General features: G+C 38.7%; 1 protein-coding gene across 7 annotated transcripts in view; it reads right to left on the bottom strand.

Annotated features, from left to right (window-relative positions):
• Nucleotides 1-1,748: 1,748 nt before the first annotated feature.
• TSNARE1 (t-SNARE domain containing 1) overlaps nt 1,749-25,515 on the bottom strand; it is a 520,265-nt gene continuing 496,498 nt past the window's right edge. For 6 of the 7 annotated variants that reach the window (XM_054057779.1, XM_054057785.1, XM_054057781.1 and 3 more), the window contains one exon: nt 1,750-3,660. The gene's annotated coding sequence lies outside the window, so the exon portion shown is untranslated. Of the gene's footprint in view, nt 3,661-25,515 lie in introns of all 7 variants that reach the window. The other variant, XM_054057786.1, reaches the window with a different exon arrangement.

Genomic DNA, 25,515 nt, shown 5'->3' with positions numbered 1-25,515 from the left:
AAAGAAGAAAAAAAAAACATGCCAGTATTTTCATCCAAAGCATCAGTGAACACCTGTTTAATGGCATTGTTAGATATACTTGCCACAAGAAGGGAGAAGGAAAATGTGTCTGTGAAGTGTATAAAGCAACAGAAAATATCTCAGTTACAGTCAGTTGCAGAAGTTACAGTCAATGGCTGATTGTGCAAATGGAGATTAGTAACAAGCGGTGTCCCTCAGGGGTCCATATTGGGCCCAGAACTCTTCAATATATTTATCAATGACATAGACAGTGGGATCGAGTCCACGCTTCAGCAAGTTTGTGGATGACACAAAGCTGAGTGATGCCGATAGCACACCAGAGGGAAAGGATATCATCCAAAGGAACCTTGACAGGCTTGAGGCGTTGGCCAGTGTGAATCTCACAAGGTTCAACAAAGCTAAGGACAAGGTCCTGCATGTGGGTCAGGATATGGACCAGTATCAGTATAGACTGGGGGACGAATGGATTGTGAACAGATCTGTGGAATACTTAGAGATACTGGTGAATGAAAAAAAATGGACATGAGCTGGCAATGTCATTTGCAGCACAGAAAGGCCTGCATATAAAGAAGCATGGCCAGCAGGTCAAGGGAAGTGATTCTGCCCTTCTACTCGTGTGAGACTCCACTTGGAGCATTGCATTTAACTCTGGGGTCCAGAAGAGGCCACAAAAATGATCAGAGGGCTGGAACACCTCTCCTGTGAGGAAAGGCTCAGAGAACTGAGGTTGTTCAGCCTGTAGCAGAGAGGGCTCCAGGGAGACATTATTTTGTCCTTTCAATATATAAAGGGAGATTGTAAGAAAGACGGGGAGAAACTTCTTACCAGTGCTTGTACCAACAGAACAAGACCCAGCAGTTTAAAGCTGAAAGAACAGTAGACTGAGATTACATAAAAGGATGATTTTTTTTTTTTACTGTGAGAGTGATGAGGCACTGCAACAGCTTACCTAAAGAATTTGTAGATGTTCCATCTCTGGAAGTGTTCAAGGTTAGGTTGGACGAGGCTTTGAATAACCTGATCTAGTGTGAAAGATGCCCCTGCCCATGACTGGGAGAGTGATGAGGCACTGCAACAGCTTACCTAAAGAACTTGTAGATGTTCCATCTCTGGAAGTGTTCAAAGTTAGGTTGGACGAGGCTTTGAATAACCTGATCTAGTGTGAAAGATGCCCCTGCCCATGACTGGGAGGGATTGGAACTAGATGATTCTTGAAGGTTCCTTTCAACCCAAACCATTCTATGATTCTGTGATTCTATGATCCTTGAAAGTCCCTTCCCATTGAAACCATTTTCTGATTCCATGATTTAGAATCATAGAATCATTGAATCATTGAATCATTGAATAGTTTGGGTTGAAAGGGACCTTAAAGATCATCTTGTTCCAATCCCCCTGCCATGGGCAGGGACATGTCCCACTGGATCAGGCTGCCCAAGGCCCCATCTAACCTGGCCTTGAACACCTCCAGGGATGGGGCGTTCACAACTTCCCTTGGCAATCTGTTCCAGTGTCTCATCACTCTTATAGGGAAGAAATTCCTCCTTATGTGCCTAAATCTGCCCCTCTCCAGTTTATCTTTGTAGCCCTCCTCTGGATCTGTTCCAACAGTTCCATATCCTTCTTGTGTTGAGGATTCCAGAATGAATATACTGTTTTATAGCAACCTCATAGAATAAGGTGTGGTTGGTTTGGTTTTTTTTTTTTTTTTTTTCTCCTTTTAAATAGTTTGCCATTATACACATCAGGGAGGAATATGTCCATGCTGCTACTTGGAGATTTCATGCTTACTCTAAGCCAGGTAGATGCTATAGTTTCAGTAGAGAAACACTTCACCTGGTGCCAAATACATCTGCTGTGTAAACTGGCTCACTGAAAGCTCAGTTTCTCTCTGCACTGCATCGTACTAATGAGGTAATCATTGAGCTTCTAATGAATGGGATTAGCGAACGGGTAAGGATTGTTTGTTCTGGATGCCTCGTTCAGATGCAACTCAAGACTCTCAAAATATTTGCTTGCAATCAGCTACAAGCTGGGTTTGTTTCAGCTCTTACTAAGTAGATGCAAATCATTTTTATCACTGTAGGATTTGCCAGATTTACTGATAGAGGCAGACAGCGTTTTGCAGTGGATGTGGTGAGCCGGTAGCTCTATTTCAGGAGTAAACTATGAAGGAAGGAAAAGCAGTAGGTATCATCATTTCTAACTTCATACCAGTGCTAAGCCTGACTGGAAAAAAAAAATCTTCTATTAATTAGCTTCTCTTAATAGCAACTTTTCTCTACTTAATATTATATAAAATAATCCAGTTAGGTAGATTTTGTAGGCTAAATCTAACAGCAGAAAATATGACTTTGTCTATTGACCAAAACTAACAGCATTGATTTAAGAAGTTTTACGGTTTTGACCCTGAATGAGGGTAAGAATCTGCAAGATTTGTCTGAGCATTTTTTGTGCTCAACCTTTACTGAGGAAAGACTGTGTCAGCTTTTCGTAAAGGAAGCATGTAATAGAAATCAGTGCAGGTGAAAATTGAGTTTAATATTTGTTATTCTTTTCAAAATCTTCATGGCAACCAAAAATACATAACAGACAGAGCTATATGAATTTTTTGTCATGAGAAACATTTTTGTCCAAAGATGTAACTTTTCATGAAGAACAAAAAATATATATATTTTGTGAAATTCTCTTCAATACTTCCTATGACATTTTAATTAAAACCATTTTTAAATGCTTTATTTATTAGAGGAAAAGTGCCTTTATATCGTATGACGCATTTAAAGTGGAATTTAAATGCTATTTTCAATCATGTTTTCAGCAGAAAATACTGTGGAAGTAAATGGAACAAAATCCCAAATACCGGTTGTGTTAAAACCTATGAAATGAAATCTAATGCAAAATATGACATTTTTCATGAGATGCCTTGTTTGATTTTTTTAACAGATTAAATGTCTTTTACTTTAAAAAAAAAATTGTAACAATATGTCTTAAAATTTGTTTATCCTGCTCTTTCACTAGTATTTTTCATAAATAAATGTCATGGTCTATGCATACAATAGGATCAAATAAGCATTTAATTGATGTGTTTGTAAATGGCACATATTATTGTGAAATTGCTTAGCTCAGATCTGGCAGAGCAAATTCTAAAGCAACAGTGCACAGTATGAGGATCCGAGCTAGGTTATTTTTAAAATGTACAAAAGCAACAGCAACAAAAAAATCAAACAAAACATATTGAGTTTCATGGTTTTAAAGAAACAAAGCCGGAGATCAGGAATATGTTAAAAAAAAATGAACAATAAAGAAGGATTAGCAACTACGTATCTTACAACACTCCTTATACCAAACCTAGAGACAAAGAAATAGAATTCCCCAGGTACACAGGGGGCATAATTAAAATTTGTAACATAAGATAAAACATGTCTGTAATGAAGGGGAAAAAAAAAAAAAAAGACAAGAAACAAAGAAATATTCACAGTTATACTAACATGTATTAAAAAAACCTTAGCTCTTCTTTCACACAATTACTCTTCGTTGGCTATAGCATTTTTAATACAATGTGACCAATAAAGCAAACATCGATGTAGGGACTGAACTTGAAATACTTCAAGTCCATTCCTCTTCACAGGGTGATCACAGGTTCTGCAAAAGCAAGAAGAACTGGTAAGTATTCACAGGATTCCACAAGACTTGATGAAGTAAAGTTTTTACTGACGGAAAAGTGGCTACTCAAGATGGTGTCAAAATGCACAGCTGGGAATGAAGCACACACGATCTTGAAAAACTGCATTTTCACTGATCCCAGTTTAAGGTAATTGTGGAAGTGGAATGGGTGGGAAGGCTGAGTATATAGACAAAACATATTTATAAAAAAAATACAAAGTATAGCCTGCTGTAGCAAGGAAATGAGTAGGTACGGTGTTCTCTTCAATGCCAGCAGTTCCCATACCTGGAGGATGGTGCATTTAGTTTTAAAAACAAGTTTTCCTGCAAAGAGGACTAAGTATAGAAGCTAGAGTGAGGCACTGGTACACTTCACAGGAGAGCATATATCTAAGAAACATTAGTAAGTTTTCGGTTTTGCATGCAATGAAACTATTAGACACTTTTTCTTGATAGGAAGGACTCAGTATACCATGTGCAGACCTCTATAAACAAAAGATGTGGAAAGTACATGGAAATAAAAAAGCAATTTTTTAATGAAAGTGCATGTTTTTCACCAATTACTATAGGAGAAGCCTCTTAGGAAAGACAGCAGCAAGGTAACACCTTCAGCATAGATATCAGCATTACAGACTTCTAAGGTCAGAAGGTCAGAGAAATTGTATTTTTGCACCCACCACCCCATAAAGCATCCCAATGTTTTTGTAGTAGACATCACTATGAAAAATATAAGCAGGCTTTTGTAGTGTTTGTGTTTATTCTACCTCTAATTCCATATTAAATGCTGTTTGTATATTCATGCTATGTAAGAAAATGTGGTAAAACTTGGTGTCCAGGGAAAGGGAAGAGATGGAAAAATAGTATGTTATTTTATTGAACCCATAAATGAGAACAACCTTTTTCTTTTCTTTTTTTTTTTTTTTTTGCTAAAGATAAAAGCATTAGAAACAATTTGTTTTAATTATGCTTTAGTGTAAACCAACAAGATGTCAAAATAGATCAGAGATCAGATGCCCCCTCCTTCACAGCAGCAAAATACAAAACCATGCACATATTTTTGTTTGTATCAGTTATTAAAATTGTTATTAATACAATATCATTTAGATAACCTTTTGAAATCAGATGTCCATGTCTGCTTGCTGCATATACAAAATAGAAGACAGTTCCTACCTTGCATTCACATGCACACATGAAGAGAAACAGTCTTTAATGAGAAAGGGTATCCTTTTGAAGTTGGCATTCATTTCAGATAATTTAAGGTGTAAGTATCTCCATCTGAAAATAATGGCTCCCAGGCTCCAGGTTCTTATTACAGTAATTACAGATCTAATCAATACAGCCAATGGATTTTTAGGGTGGGGGTCATTTGAATAAAGACATCAACTTTACAATGACCTAAATTTCACTGACTGTTATTGACTGGCATTAACTACAAAGAGATTTACAGGATGACTTTCTCGGATGCAGAAATGTACACCCTGGACACCTAAGTTTAGCTGTTCAAATTCAGTAGAAAAAAGATTTTCTAGAATTATTCAAATACGTGGAAAGGGGATGCACACTGCTCATCGCATAACCTTTCCATTGACTTTGTAACCACTCTCATGTTCCTCTTCACTTAATATTTCACAATCTCTTTTTCAAAGAGGAAAGGCTGTAATCAGATCAAAAAGAAAACTACTTGAGAAGGAACATTTCTACAGGTGCCAATCAACAATATGTTCACTGCCTGTGCAAGTGACATAGTCTCAGAACGGAAAAAATGGGAAGTGATTTCTAGAGAGCTAGTCCAACCACCAGTTCAGATGATACACAGATGAAGAAGAAGAAGCTTCTATAAACAACTTCTATAAACAACTTGGAGAAGTCTCAAGATCGATAACTGTTGTCCTTGTGGGAGACTTTAATCTTCTGGATATCTGCTGGAGGTATACAATGCAGTGGAGAGGAAGCAGTCTAGGAGATTCCTGGACTGTGTGGAAGATAACTTCCTCACACAACTGGTGAATGAGCCGACAAGGGAAGGCACACTTCTGGACCTGCTGTTTGTGAACAGAGATGGCCCTGTGGGGGTTGTGAGAGTTGGAGGGCACCTGGGGCAAAGCAATCATGAGATGATAGAAATCTCAGTTCCAGGTGAAGTGAGGAGAGAGGGTTACCAGAACAGCCACATTAACCTCCAGAGGGCAGACTTTGGACTGTTCAGAAGGCTGGTTGATAAAGTCCCATGGGAGACAGTCCTTAAGGGCAAGGAAGCCCACGAGGGCTGGGTGCTCTTCAAGAAAGAAATCCTGGCAGCACAGGAGCAAGCCGTCCCCATGTGCCAGAAAATGAGCAGGCGGGGAAAAAAAAAAAAACCAGCCTGTTTGAGCAGGAAGATATGGATGGATATCAAAAAGTACTTAAAGGGGGCCTACAGGAAAGGTAGGGAGGAGCCCTTTGTCAGAGAGTGCAGGGACAGGATAAGGGATAATGGTTTTAAACTGAGAGAGGGAAGATTTAGATTAGGAAGAGAGTTTTTCGTTAGGAGGGTGGTGAGACACTGGAACAGGTTGCCGAGAGAAGTCATGGATGCCCCATCCCTAGAGGTGTTCAAGGCCAAGTTGGATGAGGCTTTGAGGAACCTGATCCAGTGGGAGGTGTCCCTGCTCATGGCACAATTGGAACTAGATGATCTTTAAAGTCCCTTCCAATCCAAACCATTCTATGATTCATATATTTCAGGTAGTGTACATTGCTTTTTGTCCTATCAGTGGTAGTGACTGAGAGGAACCTGGTTCCATTTCCTTTATATCCTCCATGAGGTATTTATACAGTTAGATAAGATCCTCCTGAGCCTTCACTTCTCGAGGCTGCTCTTCTTGCTCTCTCAGACGCTCCTCATTTGTCAGATGCTTCTGTCCCTTAATAATTTTTGTGGCCCATTTCTGGACTCACTCCATTATGTCTCTGTTACGTCCAGAGCTCTGCACTGGGCACAGCACTGTAGATTTTTCTCACCAGAGCTGAGGAGAGGGGAAGAATCACCACCCTCAATGTGCTTGCAATGCTTTAACTAAGCTACAACTGTTAGCATCTCAGAACTGCCAAATACTTGTCTGCATTTCTTAGCACTGTCCTCAGTGCAGTCTCACTCATGCCAAGCAATCAACGATGCTGTGACACAAATGCAAACGATCAGTGAATGTCAAATTCAAGTCAATCACTAATAAATGACTGCCTTAATTAAGCTGGACATGCTCTTTTACAATTAGTACATGGATGTGTCCATGTATGTGTGTGCATATACATAATTATGCATATGTATGTGTGAGAGTGAGAGCTTATATATATATATATGCACACAAATGCCCGCATACAGGAGAGGAAAAATGGAGTTTGACCAGTTCCTATGGACCTTGGAAGAGCATTTTCTCTGAGGACTAGGATGAAGGGCACCATATGTTTGACATGAAAGCAAATCCTGGTACCAGTACAAGCCATTATTTTTGGCAAGCTCTGCAGCTACTGGAGATTATGCATCTTGATTTGCAGACAGCAAAAATACTCAATATTACAAAAGCTGTTTAAATTAGAAATAGAGAATCTACAGATTTGTCCCTTGAGTGTAATGAAAGATTCTCCAGACCCAATCTAACTCCAAAATATATCAGGCCAACAAACTAAGACTTAATCTGTATTTCTGGTTTAGTCGAGGATAAAAATAAGTTGAGTTACAGAAAAAGAGTTTGCGTTCGTTTATACTCTCAGGTTTTGAATAAACAGCTTTTTACTGTTTGCTGCAGTAATAGTTATGCTGAGTTAGTCATTGACTATACAGTCAGTGCTAGATAAAACACAAATGGAGAACTAACTTACAATTCCTAGAGGAAAAAAAAATACATTGGAGTAAACATTTGTGGGGTTTTTTATATCTGGGGGAATTTACCTGTAGCAACCTGACAATATTCAAGAAGCATTTGGACAACGCCCTCAGACACATGAGGTGAATTTTGGAGTTGTCCTGCGCAGGGTCAGGAGTTGGACTTGACGATGCTCGTAGGTCCCTTCCAACTCAGGACATTATATGATTCTATGAAACCTGGGTGACCTGTTAGTTCATCCATATTTCAGTGAGCAGTTTCTATTACCTTCATAGTCAATGAAATGAAACGGGCATATTTATCTTTATTTTTTTCATGCACAAAGAGAGAAGGCAACAAAGGAAAGAGCAACTGAAAAAAAGACCCTGCTGCCATCAGGCTGCTGACATTACCCTCCTGTGCACGTTAACAGCCTTCTCTACTGTGAACTGCAAAAACAATCTGTAAAGAGCGGCTCCGGTTTGTGGTAGCTTTAACTTTCAAACGAAATCTGAGCTGTTGATCCATCGTACAGCCCTTCTTGCTTGCAGACAAGCATCTTTCACCCCCATGGGGTTTACCGTGCAGACTCTGCTCATTTCTTTGGTCTAGACTGTTCTGCTTGTGAATTGAAAAGCTACTCTCATGAGAAGATAAATAAGATAAATTTTCCAGAATAATAAACCAATTTCATCCTACCTGCTGTTGTTTTGAACCAAGTGAGTTCTCTGTCTTTCCTTTAAGTAAATGTGATGACATCACACTGTGTAAGTAAGCTCTGATGATATACCTTTTGGCTTTTGCAAATTTATACATATTTAAGGCTTTTTCATAATCATTAACCTCAATGATTCTCTGTTGGAGAAGACTCATCCAGATGAATTGCAGTCCATTACTAGCAGTAGCTGACCATTATATATGCAGAGATTCTTTTTGCCAATGTTGAACTTCATGAGGTTGGATCAACAATGGTTCAACAGCCTCATGAGGTTCAATAAGGCCAAATGCAAGGTCCTACACCTATGCAAATATATATTGATTAAGCCCATGTCCTGTCACAATATATTGTATTTATCTGCTTTCCCCTGAAACTGTTGTATACTCTCTTCCAGTTTCAGATGTAATTTGGAAAGTAGCTTCCAAATATGACAGACCTGAAATGCTGCAATAGCATCTCATTCATGATAGTCGACCTACATTCATCTGTAAAGCTGAGAGCAGAGATAGCATCTTGTAACATGAGGATCTACCTGTTGTTTCTGAAAACCCTCAAGGGAATTTTGAAGACAAAGCAGGAAACCACTGGTTGTTTACATTTTTTTGCCTCTAGTCACTTGTAGTTGATAATATTGCTTTTCTCCTGACATACCAGAGAAGGAAATGTTTAGAGCATGGTAGTTACGAGAGGTACAGAAATCTCTCAAATTTTCCAGACATGATAAATATCCTTTGTTCAGGATTCCACAGATCACCAGCCTTGGACAGCAAGGTCTAAATTACCCCTACATCATGTAACAACCTTTCTCTGTACTTGGGGTGCAGTTCATGACTTAACTCATTTGAACATAATCTCATCCACTTGTCATGGTAGGAAATAGTCTCTGTCTTTCTTTTCTGGACACTTTGATGAAGGTTTCAACTTGGGCTTGATACAATTACTTTATTATACACATACATTCCTAATGTTGCATTTCTGGGATAGGAAAAAAAGAACCAACCTAAGGGAAAAAGCCAGGAGTCATAAAAGAGAATCTGTGGTGTTTGCAGTCTATTTGTAGCTGAAGCTAATCAGACATCAGAGTAGTCTGAGAATTGTATGACTTAGGTTGTTTATCTTCTAGACCTAAGTCTTTATCTGGGCCTTTATTCAGAGGTACTTTCTGATGATGAGATTTTTCGCGTCAAAAAAGCCCGTTTTTTCATCAGTTAAAGTTATTCCTTTCTACATAGTCTTTCCCACTAATTTTATAGAGTACTAAATGATACTCACTTTTCATTATAGAAGTTTTAGACATTTCTCTAGTGCACAACTGCCCACAGCACAAAAGGTGCTGCTCTATTCAGTCACACTGGCCATTTCGGCTTATACTGTAATATAAAACAGCTTCTTAAAATAGGACAGACCTAATAACCCAAGAGCCTTCTGTCAGAAAAGATGTGATAGCAGGGTGATGATACACTCCATGCAATATTGCTTCATATTCACTTAGTCATTTATTTCTCTTGTGTATTCTTTTAACTGCATTGAGGCCCAGCAACTACCTTTGATTCAGCTTTACTTTTTAGCTTAGAAATATGCCCCCTAGAAATCCTGGTCCTTTGTTAGTTCAGAGCACTTCTGGCCCTCACACCAGTGGCTTCAATTTAGTGGTCACAGTTTATTGGTAAAATAGGAGTTTCAGAGGCAAATGTTAATGTAACTGCATGAGGAACTTTCTGGGACTCCCACAAATTTAAGACATAGGTGTATCTTATGGATAGTACAGGTTAATCCTAAAGGAAAACTAAATCAAGTAATGAGATTATATCGGGAATAAAATAGAAACAAGTCCCCTCAAAATCCCACCACAGCCACATCTTCATGATCCTAGAAATATATTGTCTGTGTAAGCAAGCTCCTTGGAATTCACTACATTGAAAGACCTCCCAACCATTCTCCAACTTCATGCAAAAGCTTTTCAGATGCCTGGTAAGAATCTACCCTCATGAACTGCTATGTCTGAGCTGTAAAGATTCGTCTTAGCAATGCACATTTCTTATCAGTGTTGCAGTAAATGGCAAAGTTTTTTAAGAAAAATTGAACAGATAAGGTCATGTAGACCTATAAAAAGGTCTGTAGCAGTGTCAGAATCTGCACCTAGGAGCCAAAACTGCAGAGTATGACATAATTATAGCAAGAAATATCATAATTGATACCTCATTTCAGAACTGAATATTGCTAGCTAACCTTGGGGAATATGAGAAAATCCATTTCACAAATATGGAATGTCCAGCATGTGGGAGGTAACACATAATAAATGAGATGGGAAGAGAGATGGAAGCAGCAATTTTGCCCAAACCCTTAAAAAAGCAAGGACTGCTGTGGGAGTAACATGGCTTAAGGATTTTTAAGTTATTTGATGTTGAATACGTGCAACAAAAGATAAAATCTCAAGCTCTACTCTGATTAAATGGCAAGCGAGTAGGAAATCTCAGCAGCATTGTCTTATCACAATAAAACAAGGGGAAAATCCTCTATTTATGAATTAACTGACTTAATTTCTTCTCCTTTTACAGCACACTGTGCATGGCAGGGTCCTGTATGATTGAAAAGTCACTATACAGTTCTTTAACATGACAATGTTTAATTCAAGATACATTTCCTTTTCGACCTCCAATACCTTATTATTATTTGAGTGCTATAGTCATCATAAGTTCTGAATGCATTATTTTCAGTTGTGTGAAGTGTAAAAACTGGATTCTGACAAGTTCTTTAGTAAGTTCTTTCAGAAGTTTTTATAAGCTAATGTGATAAGAATCATAGAATAGAATCATAGAATAGTTTGGGTTGGAAGGGACCTTAAATATCATCTTGTTCCAAACACCCTGCCATGGGCAGGGACACATCCCACTAGATCAGGCTGCCCCAGGCCCCATCCAACCTGGCCTTGAACACTTCCAGGGATGGGGCATCCACAACTTCCCTGGGCAATCTGTTCCACTGCCTCACCATTCTCATAGTGAAGAAATTCTTCCTTATGTCTAGTCTAAATCTGCCCCTCTCCAGTTTATACCCATTGCCCCTAGTCTTGTCACTATAATCCTTTGCACAAAGTCCCTTCCTGGCTTTCTTGTAGCCCCCCTTCAGGTACTGGAAGTACTTCACCAAAGACTCAATGACATTTTACTAACTTTCTCCCTGGCCAGTTGTGCTGGCCCATAGTGCTTCAACACCTCCAATCATTTTTCTATACTTGCTGCTTTTGTCTATAGACAATTCATACTGACTTACAGCAGATACTTCACTATCTTATGTACTGGTTATCCCCATATGTGTTGTTGCACGCTGGGGTCCACCAAGACACCCACACAGTGCTATGGCTTTTCAGCAAAAGACAAGGCAGGAGAAATGAAGATGTGTCCAAAATTGGCATATAAACAAACAAATCCATTCTCTGAACAAGGTAAGCTTAAAAGAAGAACTCCTTCATGCCCATACTAAACCAAGTCAGGAGAGAGAAATAATCAAAACTACATAAAAATAAGGCCTTGCTTCTTCTTGTGCTTCATCCAAAATATGTATACTCATTTTCTCTTCATACTGTTTTTCTTGTAGAAGCATTGTGATCCTACTTCTGAAAAAAAAGCCTTCTCTGTCATTTGAGATTTGCCTTATAACATTCCAATAACAAACTAAAGAAACTTATCTGGAACCACGTTCTTCAGAAGAATGAAATGCAGAAGAGTGAGGCTCAAGGTGCAGAAAGGTCACAATTTCATTTTGTTGCCTTGAAAGAAAAGGTTAAAATTGCCAGAAATGCATGATCTAAATCCCAGTGATGTTAAACAGATGACACTGAAAGTCCAAGAAAATAGCATTGGTCTTTCTCTATCCACAAACTTACTTTGCACTTTAAGCTGTGTTAACCTTGCTCAGCTACAAGATGCAGCCTTTTTCTCACATCTATCTATCTATCTATCTATCTATCTATCTATCTATCTATCTATCTATCTATCTATTTCTAAAAAGCATTTGAAGAGTTTTTGGAGTGGAGACATTGTTATATTAATAGTGACAAATCCTGTTTCTCACGAGGAGGATGAAAAGGAGAACATAGCACAGTGCTGCTAGGTTTACTGGTGTTTCAGGACAAGATGTTTCTTCCTGTTAAGGTGAATAATTTTGTTCATCTCTTTGCAAGTGGTATGGTGGTCAGGCAAAAACTGCTAGCAAAGAACAACAGGGACAGTGCTCTCACTGCACCTCTTTAATCAGGCTTCTGCAGTAATGGAGGCAATTTGAAGATGTTATCTTAAAAGATGGAGGCAGAAACTCTTACATGGCCTGTTTTCCTCCCTCTTACAACACCTTCAGAATGCTCCAAGGTAATATGAACACTTATGCTTTTTTCTTTATTTTCTAAATATGCTCTTAACCCCTTTATCCTCAGATGCAAGTTAATATTTGGGCCATGTCCATTCCCCAAACTCCATGGACAAATGACTAGAGTCTCACTTGTCTTTAAACAGACCACATCTCTTTTGGTCTGTGCAGTGACTGTTTATCTTTCTTTAGAAAGAAAGGGCTCTAAAACTCACATTTGGCAACTCCTGTTGTGTAGAGGGAGGAAAGAGAGAGAAAATCAACCTTATGAATATGCTGAATTTTTCTGGGAGGCACTCAGGATAACACCAACATGAGAGACGTTAAACACTGGCCAGATAAGACATCACATGCTGGACAAAATAGACATTAGACAGCAGACCTGACGAACCATCAGTTTGCACCAGCGTGGCAAATTTTATGCTCCTTCAGAAACACGCAGAATTACTTGCATTTGACTTTCAGCTTGGACTAACTATCAGGGGAAAAAAATGCTGACTCAGATAAAAATATGTCCGGTTGCAGGAAAAGACAATTTCAAGGAGATTGATGCTTGAACACTAGAGGATGTAGCCAAGGCTGCCTAGCGTGCAAATCACTCAATACCTATTCAGCGTATCATTACTATTTAACCATCCCTGAGAATCTGCCAAGAGCCAGGGGCAAATACCAGACTTTCACCTTGCAGCAGCGCTTCACTACAGAGTAAGCAAACCAGAGCTGTAAAAGGTGACAGAAACCCTTAAATTCTCATTCATGTGTTAGTGGAAACAGAGCTGATAAACCCTAAAAAAGTCCACAGAAGACACACAACATGATTAGCATTAAACTCCAGTTATTTTGGCTAGGGGAGCACGAACTGTATGCTCCATGTTTTACTTAAAGAGAACTGATGGAAGCATAACATGATTTATGCAGAACTAGAGAAAATGAGAGTTGAAAAGCTCACCTATCACAGAAGGCAAAACACAAGGAGACTACTTAGATTGCATAGCGGGGTTGCTGTTGTACACACTAAGGGATATTTCATCGCAGCAGCCCTGTACATTTCAATGCAATAAATTGCATTTATTCTATCAGCTTTCTCTTTTTTTGTAAAGACAGTTTAACTATGGAGGCAACAGAAATTACTTTAGTCAATGAGGACAGAGATGTAATGGATACAAACTCTAGCAATAGAATTAGAAAATTAGAACTGCAACTTTTAATGTTTTCATTAAGAACAGTACTGGAAATAAATTGCTGCATAGAGAACTAATTAAAAACAGAAATAATAAATTCTATAGATGTAAATATAATGCATTTTTTGCATCCATCTCAGCACTAGCTGTTATTAACTCGTGGTGATGCTGTTTTTACAGTTACATGTTGCTGTTATAAAGATGTTGGGGCTGAAGCACTGAATGGAAGCACGCTTCACATGGTTGCTTCTCTTACACACTTGCAATAAGTACTAGATAATTGCAAAACCTAATCCCATCGGAAAGGAGATATTTTAGTAGGCACCAAGGAGACTAAGGCAGTTAGTCCCTGCACCTCCTCTATGAGGACAGGCTGAGGGAGATGGGGTTGTTCAGCCTAGAGAAGAGAAAGCTCAGCAGAGACCTTACAGCAGAATCCCAATATTAAAGGGGGCCTACAAGAAAGATGGAGAGCACTCTCTACCAGGGAATATGATGATAGGACAGATGGGATCAGTCTTAAACTGAAAGAGAGTAGATTTAGGTTAGATATTAGGAAGAGATTTTTTTACTGTGAGAGTGGTGAGGCACTGGCACAGGTCTCCCAGAGAAATCATGGATGCCCCATCCCTGAAAATGTTCAAGGCCAAGTTGAATAAGGCTTTGAGCAACCTTATCCCTTGGAAGGTGTACCTGCCTATGACTTGGGGATTGGAACTGGATGAGCTTTAAGGTCCCTTCTGACACCAATCATTCTATGATTTTATGATTCTATGTTCAGCGCAAATGCTTGTGCATTGTGACGTAGTTATGTCAGAGAATTCACTGTAATATTTTAGATAACTTTGGGAAGTCTTTTGGATACCTTCTCATTTGGTCCTTAGCTGGCAGTTTATAAAGGAAGGTAAGAAAAACTGAGCTGAATTTCTCTTTGATCTCTCCCACAATCCTTCTAGTGTAGGTGAGTGAAATACTCAAGCTATTGCAGGTCTGACCCTTTTTCTACTGCCCCACACAAGTAAATACGAAGCACTATGAACAAGATTTTTTTCATTAAAAAATAAATGCTCCAGATCAACACAAGCCACCCTCATTTCCCTTTAGAGTCTGGAAAGATACAAGACTTCTGGAGAACAGTTCAGGTCACCTTTAACTAATCTATTCAACAGGCCAGAAAAATTGCCATTTAACGTGTCTGCATCTATACATTAGCCTGAAAGGGAGTATCAGGTAACTAGTTCAGGTTTAGCTGTCTAAACTTCAGTGAAATTAATCCCACCTTGATCGTTTTATATTTTACTAGTGAAATAAATATTTTTGTACTATTTTATTCTGTTCGCAAGTTTGAATAGTTTGCCTTGTATATTTTCTCTATAAATAAATTTTCAGTTACCAGATGCTCTAGTGTTGCAACCACCAATGTATGGAAAAAACCTGTCTTCATAGAAATGTGCCTTGGAAATGAATGCTTGCTTTCTTTCTTTCTTTCTTTCTTTCTTTCTTTCTTTCTTTCTTTCTTTCTAGTGTACACAAGATGTGTTCCCATTTTTATATGGAGACCAGATTATCTTAATTTGCTTGGGCAGTATTACTGTAAATATGCATAAATATTAGCACTCATGCTAGATCCTACTGACAGCCATCAAATGAAAAACTCATAAATTGTTTAGTTATTGCATGGATATGGCTTTCATCTCAACTTCCTCATGATGTTCTTTATATATAGAATAAAAAATCCCCTCCTCTAATATGTATCTTCTCTTGCAATCCCCATCAAAAGTGAAAAAACACAAAATAAAATCCACATATTGAAGGGAAGAATAGAAATATCTTTCAAAGAAAAGCCTGAGTTACTAAGCAAACAATGGTGTCAGAAGTCTCCAAGCAAGAAATAATCAGATCTGGACATTGTCTGATGGAATATCTCATCCTATGTTATCACTCTTCTTTGGGTGTCTGCTTATGGGTGCTGCCAGGGGCAGAAAATGGGTGAAACTTTCCTTTTGTACTGGCAAGAGTGGGTGTACTTACATTCTCAAAATCAGCTCAGTCGGGTTTATCAGGGTGTTGCATCTATTTGACTTCTCTCTGTCTATTATTACTACTGTGAAAAGCATCACTAAAGGGATTATCTAGACTTCCAGAAGGGTCTTCATTTTCTTTTGAAAGGAAACAGAAGTTTGTTGGGAAGGGAAGATAATCATGAGTAGTCACTGAAGAGCTGGTTATATATTATATATTCTGCATTATGCCTCTGGTTCTATTTATGTGAACAGAAATGATTAAGATTTTACTTACTCTTTAGCATGTAATGCTATAAGGGATTAACACACAGAAAAGGAGAGATGAAGTATTTAAGGGCTCCAGGAGATGTAGAGAGAACTTTTGGGTACCAAAGAAGCCTTTTTACAGCTTAAGTCTGTTAAATGAAAGGGAGAGGAATAAAATAAGGCTATCCGTTTAGGTATTTTAACAGATCTTGGATACTACAGTGGGTGAGGTCTTTGAGACACTTAAAATGAAAGTGAAAAAGTAGTCTAGACAAAATACAAGAGAGTAAAGTGTAAAGGATTCCTATGAATCCATGGGATGGAAACAGATTTTTTTTCTGTCTCTACGTCTCCAGAGTTATCTGAAAAGTAGAATAATTGTGATAGTTACTGCACAGTCATCTACATTGGGCACAAATGAGAATTCCCAGAAAAGAAAAATTAGCAATGAATTATGGCACTGTTCACTGCTCTTTTAAGAGGGATGTTACTGGACATCACATTTAGTGTGACTGAGCAGAAGCCTACACATCCTGACATGAACCAAACTGGAGGACATCCTCTATCCTCCAGTGCCGAAGTTCACCTTTGACAAGAATGGCAGCAGCATTGAAAAAGCAAAGAAATAACAACTCTGTAATATTTATTGTCAGTTCTCTGCTCTGTTCATGACCTGCAGTTGGGATAAGCAGAGTAAACTCAAATCACACTTTGCCAAGGCTCTTTAGAGGTCTTTGCCTTCACTGCTCTGGATTTCCAGTTTGGTATTCCTTATTTGGAGGTCATAGATTCCTGCAGCATGACACTCCAGGGCATCACCTTAAATGACACCTAAAAGAACACAATATTTTTAGCTGTGCATCGTGTGTCTCCCCCTCTCCCCTCAATGTTGTATTGCAGCTGCATCTTGAAATAAACAACTTCCTCCTCTCTAACAGATGGTGTTGTGTAACCCGGAGTATAAGCATATCCGCAGCAACAGTAAAGAAGTAGGAAAGTTGGGCAGACTGGGGTGGGAGGGATCACACACACACACTCAAGAGACCACTTTGCCTGTTATTCCCAGTAGTGAAGGTGAAGGAGATGCAAACCATTATGAGAAGGATGGGAACACTCATTGATACATGTCAGGCTGTATTTTAGACCAGCTTTATCTTCTTTTCTCTTTGGTGAGGAACAGTAAATATTTAAGAGGAAACTGTGGTGCTACCTCAAAAGCACTTAGCTAATTAAACATCAAATGTAGAAATCTCTATTCAGTGATGCACTCTGAATGCTCACCACCTAAGGCAATACCTCAGCCATATGGCACTTTAATAGATACTGGAGGAAGGAACTTTTTTTTTATATTTTAACAGATGGGTGCATGCTAGATACTGCAGTTGGAGCAAAGGGGAGAATGAAAGAAAATGTGAGGAAAGAGAATCAAGAAAGACAAGGTTCAAAGGTTGGATGAATTCTTACTGAACTCTGTCATTTCTGTTCAACACAGCTGGAGGTTTTGTTTCTTTCCTAGAAGCAACTTCTGTTGTTTCCAAACCCTTGGGCTTAGACTCGCTGATAGCAAACTTTTTCACAGCAGAGTTGCTGTGTAAGGGGTTGTCCTTACAGCAGAAATATGACTACTGATATTTCAGAGTTTTCTGGCCCAATCAGTATGAGTTTAGGATTCAAGTTTTTATAGTTGGGGTTTTTTTTCTGCCATAAGCTTCCCCTCTAGGGTCATGCTCACAGTGTATATTACATTTTCAACAAGTTTGGGCTGTGTCAAAAAATGGCTAGAAGACCTCAGAAAAGAAAGTCAGTCTCACAGCATTTTGGAGGGAAAACGAGGTAAATATAGACTCCAAGCAGAGAGTCAGAAAAGAGAGACTTATTTGAAAATAAGCCATTCATTGGATTGTCAAGATTTCAGATAGGTTCTGATAAGTAAGACTGTAGTATTAATGGCAGGTATTGCATTCTCAGAATAAGACTAACAGCCAGAGGGATCTCAGGGTGACATTAATATAGTTCCATTTACATGACAGTTGCTACATGATTAAATGTTTGTCAGATCTGTTTGGATAGCTGCTGTTTCTACTTCTGGACCAAGGATGATGGTTCTAAGAGGATTTTGGCTTTGGTGTCTGAGCCAAAATCATAGATGTTACCTACGACCCCTTCCTATCCTTGTCTTACAGTACTTCAATAAATACCATCCCTTTCATTATATACTTGTTTCCTGCTTAGTGAAAGTTTAATTTGTCTCAAAAGGCCTGTGGGAATATGGTGGTAATCTTTTGTCCTCTGAGGGTTGACAGGGACCTCTTTCTAGGTCAATGTGAAAGCACAATGTGCAGCGCCACAGGGTATTGCATTGAATGGAAGATATTTCGGATTAGTGCCAGTGTGGCTGCACCATCCAATGGTGCTAATTTGCTCTGCTAACATTACTATACCAACTCAAGGACTGTAACACTCAGCGTTAAGTATCTACAGCAGCTCAGATATCCTTGCTGCAAGGATACACAACATGTAACATGCTATATGTGCTCTTGATAAAATATAGCATCTATTAGCTTATTCTATAGAAACTGAATATGCAAGGTATGTTAAATATTTGCTTAATTAGTGATTTTTTTTACTATTCATTGCAACATCTGAAGTTCATCCGTGTGCCATAAAAAAAGTGTACTGTGAATATAATCTCAGAGAATCTTAATTCCTTTATTGAAAAAAATTCTTGTTATTTTAATACTTTATCTGAATTCCTTAATAAGAAAATGATAACTAACATAATGTTTTTTAAAATCATTCATTGTTCTCTGCAAAACTTCAGTCTTTTAAAAAGGCAAAGCTTTTTCAAACAAAGCATGACTTTCATATTGGATTCTATTGAATTTTAAGTCCAAGAAATAATAAATAGAAACTTACTAGGTTTATCTCAGATAAACTTTTTATTTCAGATTTTTGTACTCAAACTGTTTGTACAGCTGTGTCAGATTTGAATGTCTGTGTGGACAAATGAGGTCCACTCATGGCTGTCACCTTGCAAGTCTTTTAAAGGGCGACGTACGTACTGCTAGACACCTTATTAAATTGTATCCATCGATTATTATCACAGCTTATGTTAAAGTCGCTGTTTACCTAACAGCGAAGATTGTTGACTGGAGCTACCTGTTTTATTTGCTTTGTTTCATTTTATTTTATTTATTTGTGTCAGTGAGTAATCTAGAGTTTCTCCCTCAAACTTTCACAATTGTTCATCAGATAGGCTTACAACACCAGCTTCTGGAAGGGAAGTCATTCATATGACTCATAGAATCATAAAATGTTTTGGATCTGAAGGAACCTTAAAGATCATCCAGTTCCAACCACCCTGCTATAGGCAGGGACACCTCTCACTGGGTCAGGTTGCTGAAAACTTCATCCAACCTGCTCTTTAACACCTCCTAGGATGGGGCATCCACGTCTTCTCTGGACAACCTGTTCCAGTGCCTCACCACCCTCACAGTAAAAAAATTCTTCATAATATCTCATCTAAATCTACCTTCTTTCAGTTTAAAAACCATTACCCCTCATCCTATCCCTGCAGTCTTTGATCAAGAGCTCCTCTGCAGCTTTCCTGTAGGCCCCCTTTAAGTACTCAAGGTTGCTATAAGGTCTCCCTGGAGCCTTCTCTTCTCTGGACTGAACAACCCCAACTCTCTCAGGCAGTCCTGGTACGGGAGGTACTACAGCCCTCAGATCATCTTCATGGTCCTCTTCTGGACTTGCTCAGAGTGGAGTGGCAGAATCACCTCCCTCGACCTGCTGATCATACTTCTTGTGATGCAGCCCAGAATGGGGTTGGCAATGTATCATATATATGACTACTGTTTTCTGCCTTCCTTCATCTCCCCTGTAACTATTACTTCACCTGAGATAAGATGTCTAATAGCTAGAAAAATCATTGCATTCCCCACATAAAAAGAAATACTGAAATATAACATGCTATTCACTACTTTCAGAATTTTCCAAATAATTGATAACATAAAGGCAGATGTTAAGGTGTGGATTTGTCGAATAACACAAGGTGCATTCTCAGACATTTCCACACTTGGAATCTAGTTTCTGTTATCCCATATTGAAAGCAAAGGCAGAGACGTACATTCCTGAATGGCCTATCTGGACAGTCCAGTTTTGATTAGGTTGCATTCAATAATTCACAGAAGCATAGAATAGTTTGAATTGGAAGGGACCTTAAAGATTATCTAATTCCAACCGCTCTGGCATGGGCAGGGACACTTCCCACTAGACAAGGCTGTCCAAAGCCCCATCCAACCTGGCCTTGAACACCTCCAGGGATGGGGCATCCACAGCTTTCCTGGGCAACATGTGCCAGTGCCTCACCCCACTCATTACGAAGAATTTCCTGCTTATGTCTAGTCTAAATCTTCCCCACCCCAATTTATAGCCATTGCCCTTCGTCCTATCACTACAAGCCTTTGTAAAAAGTCCCTCCCCAGGTTTCTATTAGACCCCCTTCAGGTACTAGAAGGTGGCTATAAGGTCTCCTCGGAGCCTTGTCTTCTCCAGGATGAACAATCTCAACTCTCAGCCTGTCTTCATATAGAAAGTGCTCAAGCCCTCTGATCATCTTTTTAGCCTTCCTCTGGACCTGCTACAACAGTTCCATATCCTTCTTGTGTTGAGGATTCAAGATTTAGACACAGTATTCCAGATGAGTTCTCACAAGAGTGGAATAGAGGGGCAGAATCACCTCCCTCGACCTGCTGGCCATGCTTCTTTTGAAGTAGCCCAGGATATAGCTGGCCTTCTGGCCTGCAAGCATGAATTGCTGGCTCACTTTTAGCTTCTTATCAAGCAGCACTCCCAAGTCCTTCTCTGCAGGGCTTCTCTCAGTCATTTCATTCCCCATCTTGTACTGAAACTGCAGATTGCTCTGACCCAGGTGTTGAGGTTAAAAAGAAATTGTCATGGATCAGGGGTAGAATATCCCTAAATCCAGTGCAGGACTACTTGTCAGAGACTGATTTTTTGCTGCTCAAATGTTTTACCTTAAATCATTTGTTTTCAATTGTTGAGAGTGAAACAGAGACAGCGTCCTTCAGCTTTATCTCACTCTCGCAAGCAGACCAGCCGTGTTTTCTGCCCAGAGAAGTCATGCTGTAATCTTGCCAGTAGGAAGAGCAGGAGTAGAATGACACTTTGAACCCACCTCAGATCCAGAGCTCCTCTAATTCCCCTCAGCCCAGTTGCAGAACTTTCCTAGAAGCAGCACTGCGCAGGTCCATCAGAAATTATAAATAATACTCTGCAAGAGGGCTGTATTTTCATAGAATCATAGAATAGTTTGTGTTGGAAGATCATTTAGTTCCAAAACCCCTGCAATGGACAGGGACACATCCCACTAGATCAAGCTTCCCAAGGCCCCATCCAACCTGGCCTTGAACATCTCCAGGGATGGGGCATCCACAACTTCCCTGGGCAACTTGTTCCAGTGGCTTTTTCTGGCCTTTGATATTTTTCTTTTACTTCCTCTTTATTTTCCTCCTATCCTTCTTTTTTTGCTCTTTCTTTTCCTCCTCCCCATTGTTCCTACCAAGGGTTTGAAACACCAACACTTTTCCTATTCCCAAGATTTTTGCCTATGAGAACAGATATCTTTTAGATTAATTGTTGGTGTTATTTTTCAACTTAATCAGCCTGGGGGAGTCCTTAATGGGGACCCAGAGCCCTCCCCTCAGGTCCCAGACTGGTCTGCAACACTGATGCAGTAAATAAAACAGTTTCAGCAATAATTTTGGGGTTTTGCCTTGGAAATTAATTCTAACGTATCTTTTCTAGCTTGTCCAATATTATGCAAAATGAAGGAAGAAGCATTTCCAACTTGAGAGATAGAAAAATCCAGTGATGAATCCTCCGTTAAGAACAAAAAAGCAAGCATCATTGTGGGAAACATACCATCTTTGTGAAGTTGACTATAATACTGCTGTAAATACAGAAGGCCGGGTTCTCACGCTAGAAACATTTTACGCTTAATGTAATTCATTTTATGGCCACAATGTGCTGTAGAAGTGGTGTAAAATGGCCTTAAAGTTAATGAGAATCAGGCCAAGGGATTCTAATATTTTCTTTCTACTGTGTTTGAAATCACTTCTGTTGTTTTATAGCAATGTTTAAAAGTCAGTACAGAGATATTATAAAGAAAAAATCCTGTGTGATATCCATCCAAGAGAGATGCAATGCAGCAGTTGTTATAGACTCTATGGCTTGACTGAAGTAGAATTAATTTGGCCTTTTACATTTATATGTTGATACTGTACTTTTTCTAACTCCATGTCTTTCAACCATTTCAAATCAGCAACACTTAATTCAAAGGCAAAAGTATTCATAAGCCTCATTTTACATTACTTCTGTGAGTAAAATATGAATTGAGGATAACAACGATAAACCTAAATAATGTACTGTGAATAGGTTTCAAAATGCTGACAGGAAATATTTGCCCTTGCATGGAAGAAATCCTTGGGGAAAACAGAAGCGGAGATTTCCTTTGCCTTCAACTGTAATAACCTTTTTAATGACTTGTGAGCCATCTGATTGTTTGTGATGAAAACTCCCTGTTTCTGCTTATGTAAGGATTTTATTTATTATTATGGTAGTATTTGGATTTCTGTCTCAAAAATTGGTTGGAGCCCGAAGGAAAGTATTAAAAAAGAAATCCCAAATTTCAAGTAGTTCATCATATCAACTGTTAGACTATAACAAATATCCAGATCTCCCAGGTACTCTCTGAGCTGTATTTTGCAGAAGTACTATATTTCTATAAGGCTGTAGAGAAATATAACAGAAATTCAATAATAAAAATTTATTGAGACCATCCTGCTCTTTGGAGCATTGAAAGCCTGTATGACTACAAAGGAGTAGATGTAACACATGCAGATATAATTCGCATTTATCATTGCATTTTCGTATGAAAAATTAACATTTTTACACAGACCAAAATAAAATAAAACAAACAAACAAAAAAATTACATTTACTACCTTGCATGTTTTGAAGGCAAAGGGCAGTAAATAAATTTTCAATTAATCAAGGTGTTTGGTATCATAGAATCATAGAATGATTTGGGTCGGAAGGGACCTTAAAGATCATGTTGTTCTGACCCAACTGCCGTGGGCACGGACATCTCCCACTGGATCAGGTTGCTCAAAGCCTCATCCAACCTGGCCTTGAACACTTCCAGGGATGGGGCTTCCACAATTTCTCTGGGCAACATGTTCCAGTCCTTCATCAACCTCACAGTAAAAAATTTCTTCCTAATATCTCATCTAAATCTTCCCTCTTTCAGCTTAAAACCATTCCCCCTCATCCTATCTCTGCACTCCTTGATAAAGAGCCCCTCCCCAGCTTTGCTGTAGGCCCTCTTCAAGTACCGGACGGCTGCTCTAATGTCTCTGCTGAGCCTTCTCTTCTCTAACATGAATATGCCCAACTCTTTCAGCCTGTTTTCATATGGGAGGTGCTCCAGCCCTATGATCATCTTTGTGGCCTCCTCTGGATTTGCTCCAATTATATTTACTGGAATATTTCTTGAACAATATGTTTGAAGTTTAGTGCTACCTGCCCTGAAAACCATATAAGAAGACAGAGTAACATTGAAATGACACGGTGAAGGAGATGTAGTACTCCTTACATACACCTATATATTCTTACTTCTTGTAAATTTAATAGATTTTTATGGTTGGTGACCCTACAGCATAAAACTCCTGTTGAAGCAATATTTTATAAAATGGAATATTAATTTGGGATTACTGTGAAATGTTAGAACACATGTTGCATCAGAATCTCTGCACAGCTCTATGACAAAATTATATGCTTCAGGCCTGATGCATCTTCAATATAGTGGAAAAAGCACACATAGCAATCTAAAGAGAGAAGAAAAGACAATATTCAAAATATTGGCTGACAACCAAAATATAGTCCAGAAAAAACATACAAAGGCTACAATATAAGCCCTTATGTAAAGCTGGAATACATCTTATGGAAACCAAAGCAATTCTGTTTCATTATTCATACAGTTTGAAACATTCAAAATACACCTAAATATAATTATTTAACTGGTGCTAATTTTTCAGACAGACATTACAGGGGGTGTTTTAAGAAAGGACTTGAAGAAGGAAGGGGAAATAGTCTTCCCTTTCTTCCCCTCTCTGGGGATTAAGATAGCAGAAATTCTTTCCTGATGCTAATGAGCTCTTAATGTCTTGAAACACAAAGGTTGACAATTACAATTTCTATTTAGAAGTTGATATAATTTACTTCCCTCCAATATCTGCTAATCAACTCTGGAAATGCATAACAAGCGTGTGTAACTTGATGGCTTGTCTTTTTTCAAATGCCACAATCAGGAGGACAGAAATTCCTAGTAATGCCATACTTTTGCCTGATGCTTTTCTCTTCTTTTTAAGCACTGGCAGTGGAAGAAATATATTTCCTTTGTAGAGCCTGTTTGTAAACCAAATAGACTGATTTCCAAACCCTGTAAAACCACACTTCTTAAAGAAATAATAAAAAAATGACAGTTTGCTGAAGGAAATTATCCCTTGAAGAATTCACAACTACATGGGCTACCCTCACCGACATCACCAGAACATCATACTTTGACATGCACATGATACGTTACACAATATAAAAGTTAAATATTCTTTCACTAGCACATCCATCTCCTTCTGCCATATGCCATTTCCCTCCGCATATTTGCATTTGAAAGCCTTCTACTGTATTGCTTTCATATCAAATTTGAGTAAGAGACAATTTGAAAGAGAAACATCTGTCATGTGCTCTGGTGTAACCTACTAGAAGTGGCTTTGTGCAGCTGAGTGTTTATTTGGAGTTGACAGATACATTTTTGCTGTTTTCACTTGCATTTTTGCTGTGCTCATGCTGTGCCACAAAGCCTTGACACTCCATGTATTTTACAGCCCACAAACACTAAATATGTTGTGCCATTTATATGAGTCTGAACATAAATGAAAACACACTAGTCTAATTGGTTGGAGGGAAGACTGGCTGTTACTTTATCTCTGAGGAATACAACTGCCTATGTGCTTCTCTTGTTTTAGAGATGATATGGGCTACCAAATGCACTGTCTAGATCCAGAAGGACCGCATGGACCATGGAGTGACAAAATTGAACCTGGAGTGTTCAGGTCCCACCTAGGTGTTTTACAATAGGGAACACTTACAATGACAGAAAAGCTTTAGTGATGTTCTGCCAAGAGTTACTCCCCCAAAATTGATTTAGGTGAAACAGTGCATGCCATTGTAGTCATTTACAGCTAATAATTTAAGCTAAGTATGAGAAGATACTGAGCTGAAGACAGTAATGACAAATCAATATGGGGGCAGAAATTTCCAGATGAAAAGTGAGGGTGGACAGCTGGAGTAATTACTTCTTAAACATTTTTAAATA

This window comes from Cuculus canorus, chromosome 2 (assembly GCF_017976375.1).
Source record: "Cuculus canorus isolate bCucCan1 chromosome 2, bCucCan1.pri, whole genome shotgun sequence".
Classification (NCBI taxonomy): Eukaryota; Metazoa; Chordata; class Aves; order Cuculiformes; family Cuculidae; genus Cuculus; species Cuculus canorus.
This window is presented reverse-complemented; position numbering and strand designations above follow the sequence as displayed.